Raw genomic sequence first — 13,872 nt, 5'->3', positions numbered from 1 at the left:
TCTGTTGGCTTCCAGTTTAGGATTAGTCAACATTATGATGTGGTAGCCACAAATGCAATTCTAATTTTGGACTGCCTTGTCCAGCACAAGGAAGATAAGAGATAAAAGTCCTGCTGTACTCTGCCCTGGTCAGACTGCATCTGGAGAATTGTATTCAGTTCTAGAAGACAAATTCTAAGAGGAACATTGGTGTACTAGAGTGGGTCCCAAAGAGAATAATTAAGATGGTGAAATTACTCAAAACTATCATACGAGGACGAGTTGAAGGAACTGAAGATTATTTAGCCTAAAGAAAACTTGTGGGACTGACTCACAGTCATCAGCTTTCCTAAGGACTGTATCGTATGGAAGAAGAATTAGATTGTTCTCTTTGGCCCTAAAAAGCTGAACCAGTGTCTACAGTGCAACTTAGAGGCAGATTTCAGAAAAGTTTCCTTAGGTTTGGGGCTAACAATGGGGCAGTCTGCTTCAGAAGTTCATTGATATATTCAAAGAAGTGATATCTGAGATGTTGAAGGGAGTAATCTTAGGTGGGGCAATGTAGGAGAGCAAGAAAAAAAAACTAATAAGGAAGATTGAATCAGAAGGTCAGGCCGCCAAAGCCAATACGCTCATTCATTAAGATTTCTCCCAACTCTAAAATCTTCAGATTCTCTGTTGTCATATTTAACCTTTCCATGATGGAGATAAATTAAGTTTACTCAAGTAAAATAACCTTAACCATCTCTAGTGTAATAGGCAACAAGTGTTGCTGACGCTGTCCAACTCTACAAAGGATGAAAAACAGACACAGATCAAAGATTTCATCTCCAAAAAAAAAAAAAAAATTTCATCTCCAGTAATATATACCCCAGATATGTGCTAAAAGTTTTCAGGTCACTTCCTAAAACCCCTCTCTCAGTATCTAGATCAGTGCTGGTCAAATGTTTTATTGCTCACAACAATGAATGAGGAATCTGGCCACATTGAAAGTTTAGTTTGGCAACACTAGAAGAGAGTACAGAGATTTATGCAAGCAGTTTTCCTTCAACAAGAATAACTATTTTGCTGAGTTCTTGTCAAGTTCAAGATCTGATTTTTTAAGTTAGTATATACATGTAATAGGCAAGTTTTATTTATCTTGAGAATATTATTCTTACCACACTGAATATGCTGGGTAAATAAAAGGTATATTGAAAACTACTTATGAAATTTTTAAATCTGAAATAACACAGGATCCAAAATTTTGTGCGAAACATCCCTTGAGAACCATGGATCTAGATACTTCTCTCTCTTACCACTACAGTGGGAAAATCTTCCTGACTCTTTGTAGGTAGGAAAAAGTTCATAGACCTCTACTCCTCCTCCTCATAACGGACTATTCCACACTCCTGGGAAGAGGACTGGCTACATTTTGTTATTCTTTTCTTGAAATCTGGGTAGGACTTCTCACCAAGTGATGAGATCCAAGATCCAAGACTTCAGAGTAATTCAAGATCTGATTGGGGTTGGGATCAGTACAAAAAGTAATGAAAATGGGAAGCATTTATTTCTCCATCACAAGCTGGAAACTTCTCAGCTTAACAAATTCAATAAAAATTTATTAAATGACCATGCTATGCTAAGGACTGTGCTAGGCACTGGGGAAAATACAAAGATATCCATCTCTTCAAGAAGCTTACACTCTACCAAGAAGATTAGAGTAAGACACAGACACATGATTCATTGCAGTGGGAGGTCAAACAGTGATCTGAGAGATTAAAATTCATCACTTCTAGTTGAAGGGCCCCAGGAATGTAGCACCTGAGCTGGGCCTGGAAGAAGGGGAAAGATGTCAATAGAGATTGGGATTCTCAAAATCATGGAAGTGGGAAAAAGTAGGATAAGTTTGGGAAGTAATGAATAATCTCTTTTGTCTGGAATACATATTTTAAGGGAAGTACTATGAAATAAAGATGGAAAGGTGGGTTGGAGCCAGACTGTTAAAAGTCAGGAATGCCAGGCTAAAGAGTTTAAAGCTTGTTTTGCAGGCAATAGGGAGCCACTAAAGGTTTTTAAGTGTGGGGGTGGTATGGTTTGAAGGAAGATTATTTTGTCAGCTACATAAAAGATGGTTTGGAGATGGGAGAAACTAATAGTTGGGAGTCTATTACTGTAACCTGTGCAACAGGTGATTAGAATTTGAACTAAGATTGCAACAGCATGAAAGAAAAGAAGGGAACAGATTTGAAAAAAAAAGTTGTGAAGGCAGAATTAATAGGACTTTATAACTGGTTTGATGTAGGGAGTGAGAGAAAGGGAAGAGAATGGTCCCAAGGTTTCAAGCTTTGGTGTGAGAGAATGATGGGGAAATTTGGAAGAAAGGACAGGCTTTAGAAGGAAGAAATAGAGTTAAATCTAATAGTGCTAGAGTTTTAGGATTCATATGCACAGAGAGATAACTGAAGATGAGAAAATGAGAGATGAAGGAGGAGGAGAAAAGGAGAAAAAGAAAAAGAGAGGGAGGAGGTGGAAAAGGAAGGGGAGGGAAGGGAAACAAGGACAGTCTTGTGGAAGAGGGGCACCTACACTTAGGAGGTGGAAGAAGGGAAAAGAACCAAGGCCAACAGAGATAAAAGGAGAATCAGGAGCCAGGGTTACACAAGCCAAAGAAGTGGCAAGGAACATCAAGAGGAAGAGGATATTCAAAAACCTTAAGCAGATTCAGTCACACTATCCGAGGCCCTGATCAGACCACATCTAGAGCACTGTTTTCAGTTCTAAGAGTTACACTGAGACATTGAAAAGGCCTTTAAGTATCTTGATCTACTTGGAATTCTAAAGCAGAGGTTCTTACCCTTTTTGTGTTAAGACCCTTTTGTCTATCCAGTGAAGCCTATGGACCCTTCTCAGAATAATCATTTTAAATGTATAAGATAAAATACATGGTATTACAAGGGAAATCAAAAGTTAGTGAAAATAAGGATGTATCTTTTCTCATCCAATTTCACAGGCCACCTGAAATCTGTCCATTGACCTTTTGCGCACCCATGGATCCCAGGTTAAGAACTCCTGCTCTAAACTCCTGCATCTTGAACAATGATAACTATCAAAGAAAAAGACTGGAAGTGATGCTACATGAGCCAGTGGATAAAGCACTATGCCCTCTATCCTGAGCACCCTGTTAAAAATCCTGTCCAAGACACCATTAAAAAATAACTGGCTAGCTGCAAGTAGTACTTGGTAACCTACTGTCCCTCCAGATCCAAGCACCATAGCATGCATTTTGGCATCACCCAACCCTATCGTCAGAAGTAACTAGGGAAAGGAAAAACCATGGGCTCAGTCAGTTCACAGACCAAATTATCTCCTAACTTGCAAATTTGGCCCCTCTAAATAAAAGGAGAGGTCACTGGCAGGGCACTTTGAGGAAGCTGACACTGCCCCATGGTTAGGTCCTCACTACTGCCTTTATAAGCTGGCCTCTGAGTGCGGAGAGGACTAGAGTTCTGACTTCAGCCTATGAGCACAACCTGTTTATTTTGAAACAGAAAACATTTCTCTTGCAGCAGGCTGAACCTCTTCTCAAGGTGTCCTAGGGAAACGATGTCATTCCTTCACAGGTTCAGAGGTCACAGGATTATAGACAAAGCTTGGTGAGTCATTTGGCACTAAATTTCTTTATTACTATTGGTATCCAATGGCAGGCAGGTATACGTATGGGATTTATGAGAGTATCACAGACCCCTGTAGAAGGAGCCAACATTCCCAACCTCAGCTTTATACCCTATTCTCTAAGTAACCAAGCTAATCAACTGAATTTCTACCAGTGGGAGTGATTACTAACTATCAATAACTATATACTTTAAAATCCTCAATATAAAACTTAAGTCCTGAAAACCCACATTACAAGAAATCCTCCCCAACCATAAAGCAGGATGTAGAATTGTGTCTACGCCAGAAATTTGAGTTATGCATAGCCATGTTCCAGAAACTTCATCTCCCCACAGTTTAGGTACACCCTGGTATTCATTAACACTCCAGATGTTTATGTCAGATTCTATAGTCAGAGAGACTTAATTCCTAAAATACATATGCACACATATGTGTTTGTGTTTTCACATGTATGTGCCAGGATGCATAAAGCTATTTTCATGAGATGTGGCTATCCTAAAGCACAGAGAGTCAAGGATTTCAGGATCTAGATTTCTTTCAGATCACCATTTTCCCACTGAATCATTCATAGATGTCTGTCTATCCACATCCCCTGAAGTGTTATGACCCTAAAACTACTTATATTCTAAACAGGTACTACAGCTGGAGAAATCCATTTAAATTATTAGGCTACTTGAGGGGGCATGTCTCTCCCGGGAACAGTACAAGAGCTCAAATAATTGTTAAAGAGCTGGGATGGTTTATTTGTCTACTATCTCTCAAGCCCTTATATTTCATCCCACTCCTGTTCTACCTTCTGGTTTCTAGCCTCCTACTGTTTTCTGTTAGGCCCTATGGAGCCACCATTTGAGGTTAGGAGCTATCCACTATGGATAAACATTCCTTTTTCCTTGACTTGTTTCCTGTTCCCCTCCTTCTAACTCCTTTAATTTAAATCAAATCCTGCCATGCAAACACCACATTCACTGCCTTTTTTTTTTTCAGAGATGTCATCACCCATTCTTCCCAACTCAATAGATGATGTGGAGGGACCTGGTATTCTCCTATGCCATTCCTAGACCATCAAACCACCTCTCTTCACTTCTTATTATTCAAATTCCATACCATTTGTCTACACTACCCTCTCTGTAAATCATCAGCATTTTGGGGTACCACCCTCCAGGACTCACTTCCACCTTCGTAGATGATGTCAGCCCCTAGTTTGTGTTTCTACTCTCTTCCATCTTCCTTGAAGACTTTAGCATCCTTCATGAAGACAAGCCATTGACTACTTGAATTCACAGTTCCTCATTCTCATTGAGCTCCTATACATGCATCTCCATTTCACAGAAACATGAATTCACCATCACATCATCCAAGAACTCATATTACTAATCACAGCTTCCCCTTTAAGATCTGTAACTCGGTACCTCTCTTCTCTGACCACAGTCTCCTCACCTGCCATTAGTCTCACTCTGTTGCCAAACATGTTCTCTGTCCTCACCTGAACCTTTCATAGCCCAACCAATCCCACCCACTTCATTCAGACCAGCTTCTTCCTGGCTACTTAGGACTTCCTCACACTCTAGACTCCGTGATTAACTGTTTCATCATTGTCCTCTCTAGTATCTTGGATTCCCTCAGATGGTTGAGCTTCCTCTGAGTGCTCCATATCAATGGTCAATGCTGGATCATCACTATTGCCCACCTCCTCTGATCCCACCACCCTCAGACACTGAGCAATATCGAAGGAAGATGGGAAACCATTAAGACTTGTTCTATTGCAGATTTGTGACATGATTTCAAAAGCTGGGCCCTTATTATTTGTCAATTCTTTCATTCATCTTTCATTCAGAGGCAGCAAAATGCAATATAAAAGGTATCGCTGTTGATAATTGCAAATCATGATTTGTTTTATATTTTAGTATGTACCCTGCTTTCAACTATGCCAATCTGCTCTCTGCCACAGAATTCAATCTTATAAACATCAGTATTCTCTTAGTGATTTTAGATTACTCTGAGTCATGCAATACCACATTTTTTTGAAGAATCTAAATTGCAAGTAGATATAATAAAAGGACAATGGAAAAAAACATGGTGGATATAAATAGGCAGCAATGTGTTACCAAAAATAACTTGGGTGCAAGAAATGGCCAAAGTAAATCATCAAAGGTGAGTCTTACTAGAAAAGGAGATGGATCAGTCATAGAAGGAATGAAGAATGATAAAAACAGCAATTAATAATGATAATGATAACAATTGCTAGCTACCTTTATATAGCACTTTGAGGTTTGCAAAGTGCTGTATGTATATTCTCTCATTTGAGTCTGACAACTACTTGGGAGGTAGGTGCTATTATTATCCCCATTTTTTTTATAGACCAGGAAACTGAAGCTAAGGGAAGTTAAATGACTTGCCCAGAGTCACCCAACTAGTAAGTGACTAAGAATAATATAGGGATAGTCCAGCATTTACTGGAATACATGAAATATTTTTAACCCAGGAGAAAGCCTCTGGCACATTAAATAGATTTTGTGCACAGAATTTATGAAAGGAAATTGGTAAGAATTCCACAGTATGAAAAGATGTGAATGGGTGGTGGTCTACACCAGTGCAGAAATCTCAGATCTATCAAAGATATGTGCGTATCTATTATTTCTGCATACTAGATTATAAGGTCCTTGAGCATGGGAATCCTGTCTTTTTTCTCTTTGTATCTCTCCTTCTGCCCCTGGTTAAATGTCTAGCACATAATCTTATGTGTGGTAAGCATTTTTGTTTATTATTTTTCCTATCCTTCCATTGTGGGCTATGGAACCACTGCTCTTTTGTTAACAAACTGTCTTTTATATTAAAACTTTGCTTTTCCACCAGAAATTATTTTTGTATTTACTTATTTGTATTTATGTTGTTTGCTTCCTACCCAATCCTGTCTTAGCACAGTTTTTTTGCTATATAAGACGAAAACTGAGCTAAGACTTTTGGGATACCCTGTAGAATGTAAGCTCCTTGAGGGCCGGTAATCTTTAGGGGTTTTTTTGCCAGTCACCTACCATAGCTCCTGGCACATAGTAGGTACTTAACAAATGTTTACTGAATTGAATTACAATGGTGAATTGAATTGTTTGGCCCAAAATGAGCATTCAAAACAGGCCTATTGATGGACGGTGGGGTGAAAAGAACATAGGTATGGAGCCAGAAGAGCTGAGTTTGAATATAGGCTCTAACCAGGCTGATTGAATAACCTTGGCCAAACTGTTCTCCTCTGAGCCTCAGTTTCCTTATCTATAAAACAGGGATGCTCATGCTTGCCCTGTCTCTAGCACTCTCTCACAAGGCTGTTGTAGGGACAGTATTTTATATAAACAAACCTTCAAGCACAATAAAAATATGAGTTACTTCACTCAGTAGAAGACTGGACAGCCTATTGGCCAGAATGTAACAAACATCCAGACCCTATTGGGTAGCTATGATATTGCTGGGGAGAAAAAGGAGATGAAAACATTTGTCCTAAATATCTCACACTACATGAATCTTAAGATGACGTATGAGTAGTTGTTATTATTACTGAGTTTTAGTTTACTCATCAGTAAAGTGGGGGTAATAATACTGTATTCTCTACCTTACTGGGTTATTATAAGGAACATGTTTTGTAAGCCTTTAATTACTACAAGAATGGAAGTTATTGTAGAATTAGGCCACCTGCTAAGAATCCAGGGGTCACTTCTATGGCAATTCTATTGGATAACCCAGAGCAAATGGTAGATTTACCTCCTTCCACTATGGAAAAACAACTACAAGAAGGAAAATGTGGGTTTTACATGTAATGCAGATCAGCAATAAATCATCAGATATACCCAGCAATACAGATGTTCATGCCCAGAAAGAAATAAGGCATCTTCTAAAGAAATCAGGATACGGGAAAGGAATGGCAAGAGTTCGAATTTATATACGTGGATGTTAGGAAGGACCAGTATTTAATCCTTAGTGCTGAACACCCCTCTAGGACTTCCAGGGGCCTGCTGCTCATTATCATTAGAGGTTCTGTTTCTGTGATATTAATCACATATGCATTAGACGATTAGAAGTTTTTGGACCCAGAAGAAAGGCTGATGATAATGAGAAGAAGCCCAGCTGGAATGAGAAATCCAGGAAGGCCAGGGAGGCTAACAGAGTAGGAAAAAGAGACTCTTAATAGAATCATGGAATGTCAGAACTAGAAAGAATCTTAGATATCATCTAGCCCCAATCCCCCATTTTCCAGGAGAGAAAGAAGAAATTAAGACCCCCCAGGAGGGGATATGACTTACCCAATGTTATAATGGCATCAAGTGGCAAAGTCTAGGTTACTAATCCAGGTATCCTGACTTCAAACCCAATGTTCTTTCTACTTGTTTATACTCCCTCCACTCTTGTTAAATAGCTTTCTTTATAAGGAGGTGACTGTGTTATTACCCCAAGTTGACCAGTGCTTTTTGTCTGAGAGTATTCATTGTCCAGTGATGGTGATGAATATAAGCCAAATTTTATAGGCTTACTAAGTGCTTTCATTACAATACTGTAAGGTAATAGGAAGTGGTCAAAGTATTATTATTCTTACTTTATATATGAGGAAACTGAAGATCAGAGAGGTTGAGTGGTTTGCTCAAGGCCACACAGCTCCTACATGGCAAAATTGGGACCTGCGCTTTGGTCCTTTGATTACAAATCCAGAATTCTCTCCCTCATGCCACACTGTCTGGAATTGGCCTTCCTATTGTACAAGTGGGGAATTAAGAAATTGGAGAGGTTCAGTGGTTAAGAAGTTAGGTTAAGAGTGACTATGCCTTTCCTCATCAACATGGTGGATGTTGTAGGGTGGAGCAGCAAGCCTGATAACCTAGCTGAGGCTCCTAACATTGGCATATTCAATTGACCCCAAAGAAGCAGTTCTAAAAAATCAGTCTTAAAGATATCTCACCTCTCTGGGCCTCGGTTTTCACATTTGTCCAAGGGGAATAATACCCATCTCTCAGGGTAGTCATAAGGCTTAAAGAGTAACCCATGTGACTACCTTGAAAATCGTGAGGTGCTAAAAAGACACAATTAGTGATCTTTAGGGCAAAATCAGGTCATGTGTGCACTCAAGGCATTTTTTTTACCTTTTTCTGATGAGATAGACAGTTGATACAGTGGATAGAAAACTGGAAGTCAGGAAGACCTGGGCTCAGGTCAGACCTCTGACGCGTACTGGCTGTATGATCCTGGATCTGTCATTAATCTCTCAGAGCTCTGGGCAGCTCCCTCAGTCTCTATTAAGTTACAGAAAAGGTGTCAACTGCCATTAATAGAGGAAGCTTCCTTTCCCAGAGATTTCTCTAAACTAACAAAATTAGGGATCCAAGCCCTTTCCTGATCTCTTTCATAGGAAAAAAAAATTTTTTTAAAAGTTCATTTCCTAGAATGAGCATTTTGTATCTATATGAATCCCTGACACTCTCTGTATTGTACTTCCAGATAAAAGTGAACAGACATCTTTCATATTTTCTATTTGTCCCGGAGACTCTCTAAAAAAGCTTTGCAGCAACTTAAGTATTTTCTTACTATACAAATATTTAAATTTTCTATTAATAACCCTCCAGTCTGCATGCAGGCACACACACGCGCACGCACACACACACACACTCAGTTCAACAGCTCCCTTGAGATGGCTGCTATGACCTAGCAAGAAGGTGGCCTGGGCTGCTTCTCAAATGTAGAGGCAGCCATGGATGACGCTGCCCTCTTTAGACATCCCATTCCAGCTCTCTTTGATGTGGAATCCAGCCTGGTATTGTGTTATATGTGTACATTTGTGCTTGGCATGTGGAGTGTGGTTTGCACAGAACAATGTGGTGCCCTTGTTTCCCACTCACACACGCACACAGATCCCTGTGCACGTGTCCATGAAGTCAATGGACAGGACATGGACACATCAAAACCTACCCAAGGATCCAGCTTTTAAGTCTAGAGGAAGAGGCTTTTTTCCTTTGCTATATTTTAGCTCATATACAATTTGAAGCTCCTATTAGGTCACACAGGGGAAAAGGATGCTCTTTTTTTCCTCCCAGACTGAGAGCTGGGTTTGGCATTTGTCCTGCCCCATCATAACATCAAGTGTTAAGCCCCAGTATACATGACAGTAAAGTTAATACCCCGCCTAAACAGATCTGTCGCCTCATCTATCTGAAAGCATTGGTTTTGTAACTGATGCTATATTAAGGACATATTTCTTTGGCCACTGAAAAAAGGGAGAACAGGCTTGACTGGTACTGGCAAAAATGCTGATCCTTTGGACGTAACCCTGTCCTAAATGGCCCAAGTCAGCTAAAATTGGTATAAAAGCAGGCTTGCCCCACATTCCTAGCTCACCTAACAAGGAGGCGTTCACCCTTAGCTTGCTTCTGAAAAAGCACCTCAACATTATTTACTAAAATTGTCATTTCTTCCCAGAGAACCTTAATCGGCTATGCTGAGCACAAAAACTACATTCAACCCAGATTTTATGACATGGAGCAAACTCCTCCTCCACGGATTTAACTTAACTCTTCCATCTCTTCATCTCGGGAATGCCCCCATGCCGTACATGGAGCCCTTGTCTGAAAAAGAGATCAGATTGCCCTGGTTTCTAGTTTTTAAAGCCCAATTTGTGATTGAATTGCTAAAATCCCCAACACAATCCAGACCAGATGGAGTATTTTTATCTCACGTTCTCACAAACTGGAGCCAGAACAAAGTGCAAACCCAATTAGTCCATCAGATCCAAATGGTATGGTATTGGGGCAAATGCTGAAGGGAGAAAACATAGAAATGCAACTGTAATTAATTCTCCAAACAAACTGATGGTACATTGCACTTTAAAGTAGCAGTCACATGCAATATATATGCATATATATACATGCACATATACATACATATATATTTACACACATACATTTATACAATCTACATATACACACATGTGTACATGTGTATATAAACATATAGATGTATACATATATATGCCTGTATATGTGTGTATATTAATGCAAAACATCAAAACAATGACCAGAATCCACCTGAGATGCCCTGATGCTGAAACTACCAGAGTAGCTAACAACCTTCAAAGTAAAATCTGTGTCCAGATGTCAAGCCTGGTTTGTTTTAGAAAAATAAAGAATGAAAAACTTGTGAGCTACCTGCACTTAAAAAAATTAAAATAGATTAAAAAAAAAACTTTGGTATTGAAAAGGTTAAGTGCCCAGCAGTTAGTTAGCAAGAGATCCCTCATGATGTTTTGTATAGAGGAAAATCCTTCTGGCTGGGCTACTAAAGGAGAGTTGCTTTCTATCATTTCATCGACATAGAACATTGTCTTAAATTAAGCCTGTATTTTCCCTCCCATGCTTAGGCAAAGAACGGCTCTCCCGTCTGTCCACCTCACCTCTTCACTTCTACCTGTGTGGTGTGAAATAAGAGAAGTAACATTGCAGCCAAACATGCTCTCAAGAACTTAGAGGAGACGTCACAGAAGCATTCTTCAGGATAGAAAAGGAAGGTAAAAGGAGGGGTGGGAGAAAGGGGATGGAAAGGGAAAGAGAAAAAAATAGATGGTGAGAATTTTACCTTGATCCATAGACCTCATGATGTGATGGTGATGGAAGTGTACCAGTCTGTACGCAGTCTCTCTCTGCATTTGGATTCAGGAGGAAAAAAATTTCAGGAGCAAAAGTGAGGTGGGGAGAAATCTTCTTTTTAAACCATATTCAACCAGTGGCTGCTGGTTGAGAGGGAGCCCTGTGCTCTCCTCTTGGGAAGCTGAGGAGGCACCCGGGAGGATCCGAACTGAGTTGAGCTCCTCATGCAATGAAGTCAGTTCTGTAGTCTGAGATCTGGGTTACTAGAGAGGGAAAGGCGACTTCCTTCCCAGCGCTGAGTGTTTATAGTCTTTGAATGCTGTAAAATAACGGGATTCCCTCACTGTTTCCTCCTGTTTATCTAGTGCCATGGAAACCATTGGACCCACTCCATCTCCTAAACTAAGGGTTTTCCTGCAAACTTCACACTCAGGAATCCATGACGTCTCCCTGCTCCTAGCCAAGGCAGGCTCTGTGGCTCCCTTAGTCTAGCTGCACAAGCACTTAATTGTTAGGCAGAAAGTTAGAGAGGGAGAAATATGGATGATGTTGAAAGGGAGGGGGAGACAGGGGGGAGTGGGGAGGGGAGGGGGGGACCCAGTGTGTGTGCGTATGCGCAGTGTACTCTCCAGGCAAATTTGTAGGAACTATAGGACTCTGAAAGCTGGATAGCTTCTGTTCTTAAGTCTTTCACCAGACACCTTCTTCTCTCAGCCCCTTGCAGGCTGCTGCTTGGAATAAATCATTGCCCAAATGCAGAATGGCCTTATTTCCCCAGCCAGAGCCTTTCAGAGAAGTCCCCAGTGATGAACTCCAAAGACCCAGGCAGTGCCCACTGTGTGCCCCTTTGCCACTGAAAAAGGGCCCTTTGCTGGTTTCCTTGCTGTCCCAACATTGCCAACAACCTCCTCACACACACCCCCCCACCCCCTTACTTTACAGGCGTGGTGAGTCCTGGGAAAAGGAGAGAAAATAAATAAATAATGATGGATTGTGTCATCTCCCCAACATCGAAATTTTTCAAAAAGTATTTTTAGATTCATTTAGAAAATCCAAGGTTTCCAGTGATGCTCAGAGACGCCAGAAATAATGAAAAGCCAAGGAGGCATGGAAACCAAGCAACGCTTGTGTTTACACATGCTCTGTGCAAACAGGAAAAGAATGTCATGAACTTTTCAGGAGGTTCGGACAGACAGGTTTCACTGTCCCACCTAAGGCCACTATTCAGACCCCTCATGCATAGAGATATATAGATCCACATGGACAGGGATGGGAAGGTCCATCGAAGGGGATATGGGGGCAGTTTCAAACCATTTTTCCCTTGTTCTTTAGATCTGGGAAGCGCTTCACCTGCATGGAAAGGGGGAAATTTCTGAGCACACAAGGAGTACAGCTTTGAAAATGGTCATTTTAGACAGTGTTGTCCAGGTCTGATAAAACTGTGGGTAGCAACCAACGGTGACTCATCTCCCACTTTCTCGCAAAGGCTTGAACTTAAGAGGCATTGAGAGCTGGCTGGCACACACAGGACCTTTCCATTTTCCACTCCTCATCCCACAATAGCCTTGCAGAGCTGTCACAAACTGAATTTTGGCTTCTCGGGTTTGTTGTCCTGCAGGCTAGCAACTGAGATGGGACCTGGAAAAGTCCTTGCACCTGACTTTCCTCTCATCCCTTCTGGATGCTGTCAAGCCCATGAGGGTGGCCTTTCCAGCTTCTAGCAATGGGACTTATGTAATTCAATTGAGTTGAACCCCAAGGCACCAGGGGAACAGAGACAGTGGATTGATCAGCCCACATGCCCCTCCTCAAGGAATCCTCCTTTGCCAGAGTCGTTCCCGGGCATCTCTTGGGCTTGGGTCTACTCTGACCCCTTGACCTTTGAGTGGAGTCCCAGACTCCACCTCCCAGGTGTCCAACACTTGGGAACCTAATAAGATCAGCATTAGATATACTTTATAGAATAAATCCTTGGTCACACTTAAGAGTTTTTCCCTTTTAAAGCACATTTATACTACAGGGCTGGACTCTTGGGAGTCACATCTGAGTCACCTAATTTGCCCTTCTGTGATACAGCTTTCAAGCTTCTTAGTTTAGCAAATTTTTGGTTCCTCAGACAACTTCTTTCCTTTCCCAGTGCCAGGCAAGAAATATTTTGTCCTTTTGAACTGAACCACCCACTGTTTTTTACTCTCTCTCTCTCTTTTTTAGGGATGCTGCAGCAAAGCGGGGGAACTTCCTCCCACTAAATTATCCACGACGACTCTAAAAATAGAGGAGCTCAGCTGGGACAAGAAGGAGCCAATGCATGAATGGGGGGAAAAAGAGAAATGGAATCAAAACAAATAGAAGGCGTCCAGGTGGCAAGAGCAGGGATGGCAAAAAAGAAGGCTGCAAAGGATTCTGGGCCTGTGGACTAGGTGACTCACCAGAGAACCCTTATATTAGTATCTCTTTGCTTTAATAAGCCTAATAAATAGTAAACTCAAACAATCCTGGTGAGACTCTTATTAAAGATGCCATCCCAAACAGTTGATTCAATACTACTAATATTTAAAGATAGGAGGTCAGGAGGAAAAGAGAAAATGGTTTATGAAGAAAATCTAGTCTCTTCTGTCATTCTAAT

General features: G+C 40.9%; 1 protein-coding gene across 1 annotated transcript in view; it reads right to left on the bottom strand.

Moving 5' to 3' along the window:
* The window catches only part of NFATC2 (nuclear factor of activated T cells 2), a 204,458-nt gene extending 193,154 nt beyond the window's left edge, over nt 1–11,304 (bottom strand). Inside the window, exon 1 of the mRNA XM_027850864.1 lies at nt 11,236–11,304. The gene's annotated coding sequence lies outside the window, so the exon portion shown is untranslated. The remainder of the gene's footprint in view (nt 1–11,235) is intronic.
* Nucleotides 11,305–13,872: the final 2,568 nt, after the last annotated feature.

Source organism: Vombatus ursinus, unplaced genomic scaffold, assembly GCF_900497805.2.
Source record: "Vombatus ursinus unplaced genomic scaffold, bare-nosed wombat genome assembly UNPS02000580.1, whole genome shotgun sequence".
In the NCBI taxonomy this organism is placed as follows: Eukaryota; Metazoa; Chordata; class Mammalia; order Diprotodontia; family Vombatidae; genus Vombatus; species Vombatus ursinus.
Note: the sequence above shows the minus strand (reverse complement) of the source record. Positions and strands in the feature narration are given on the sequence as shown.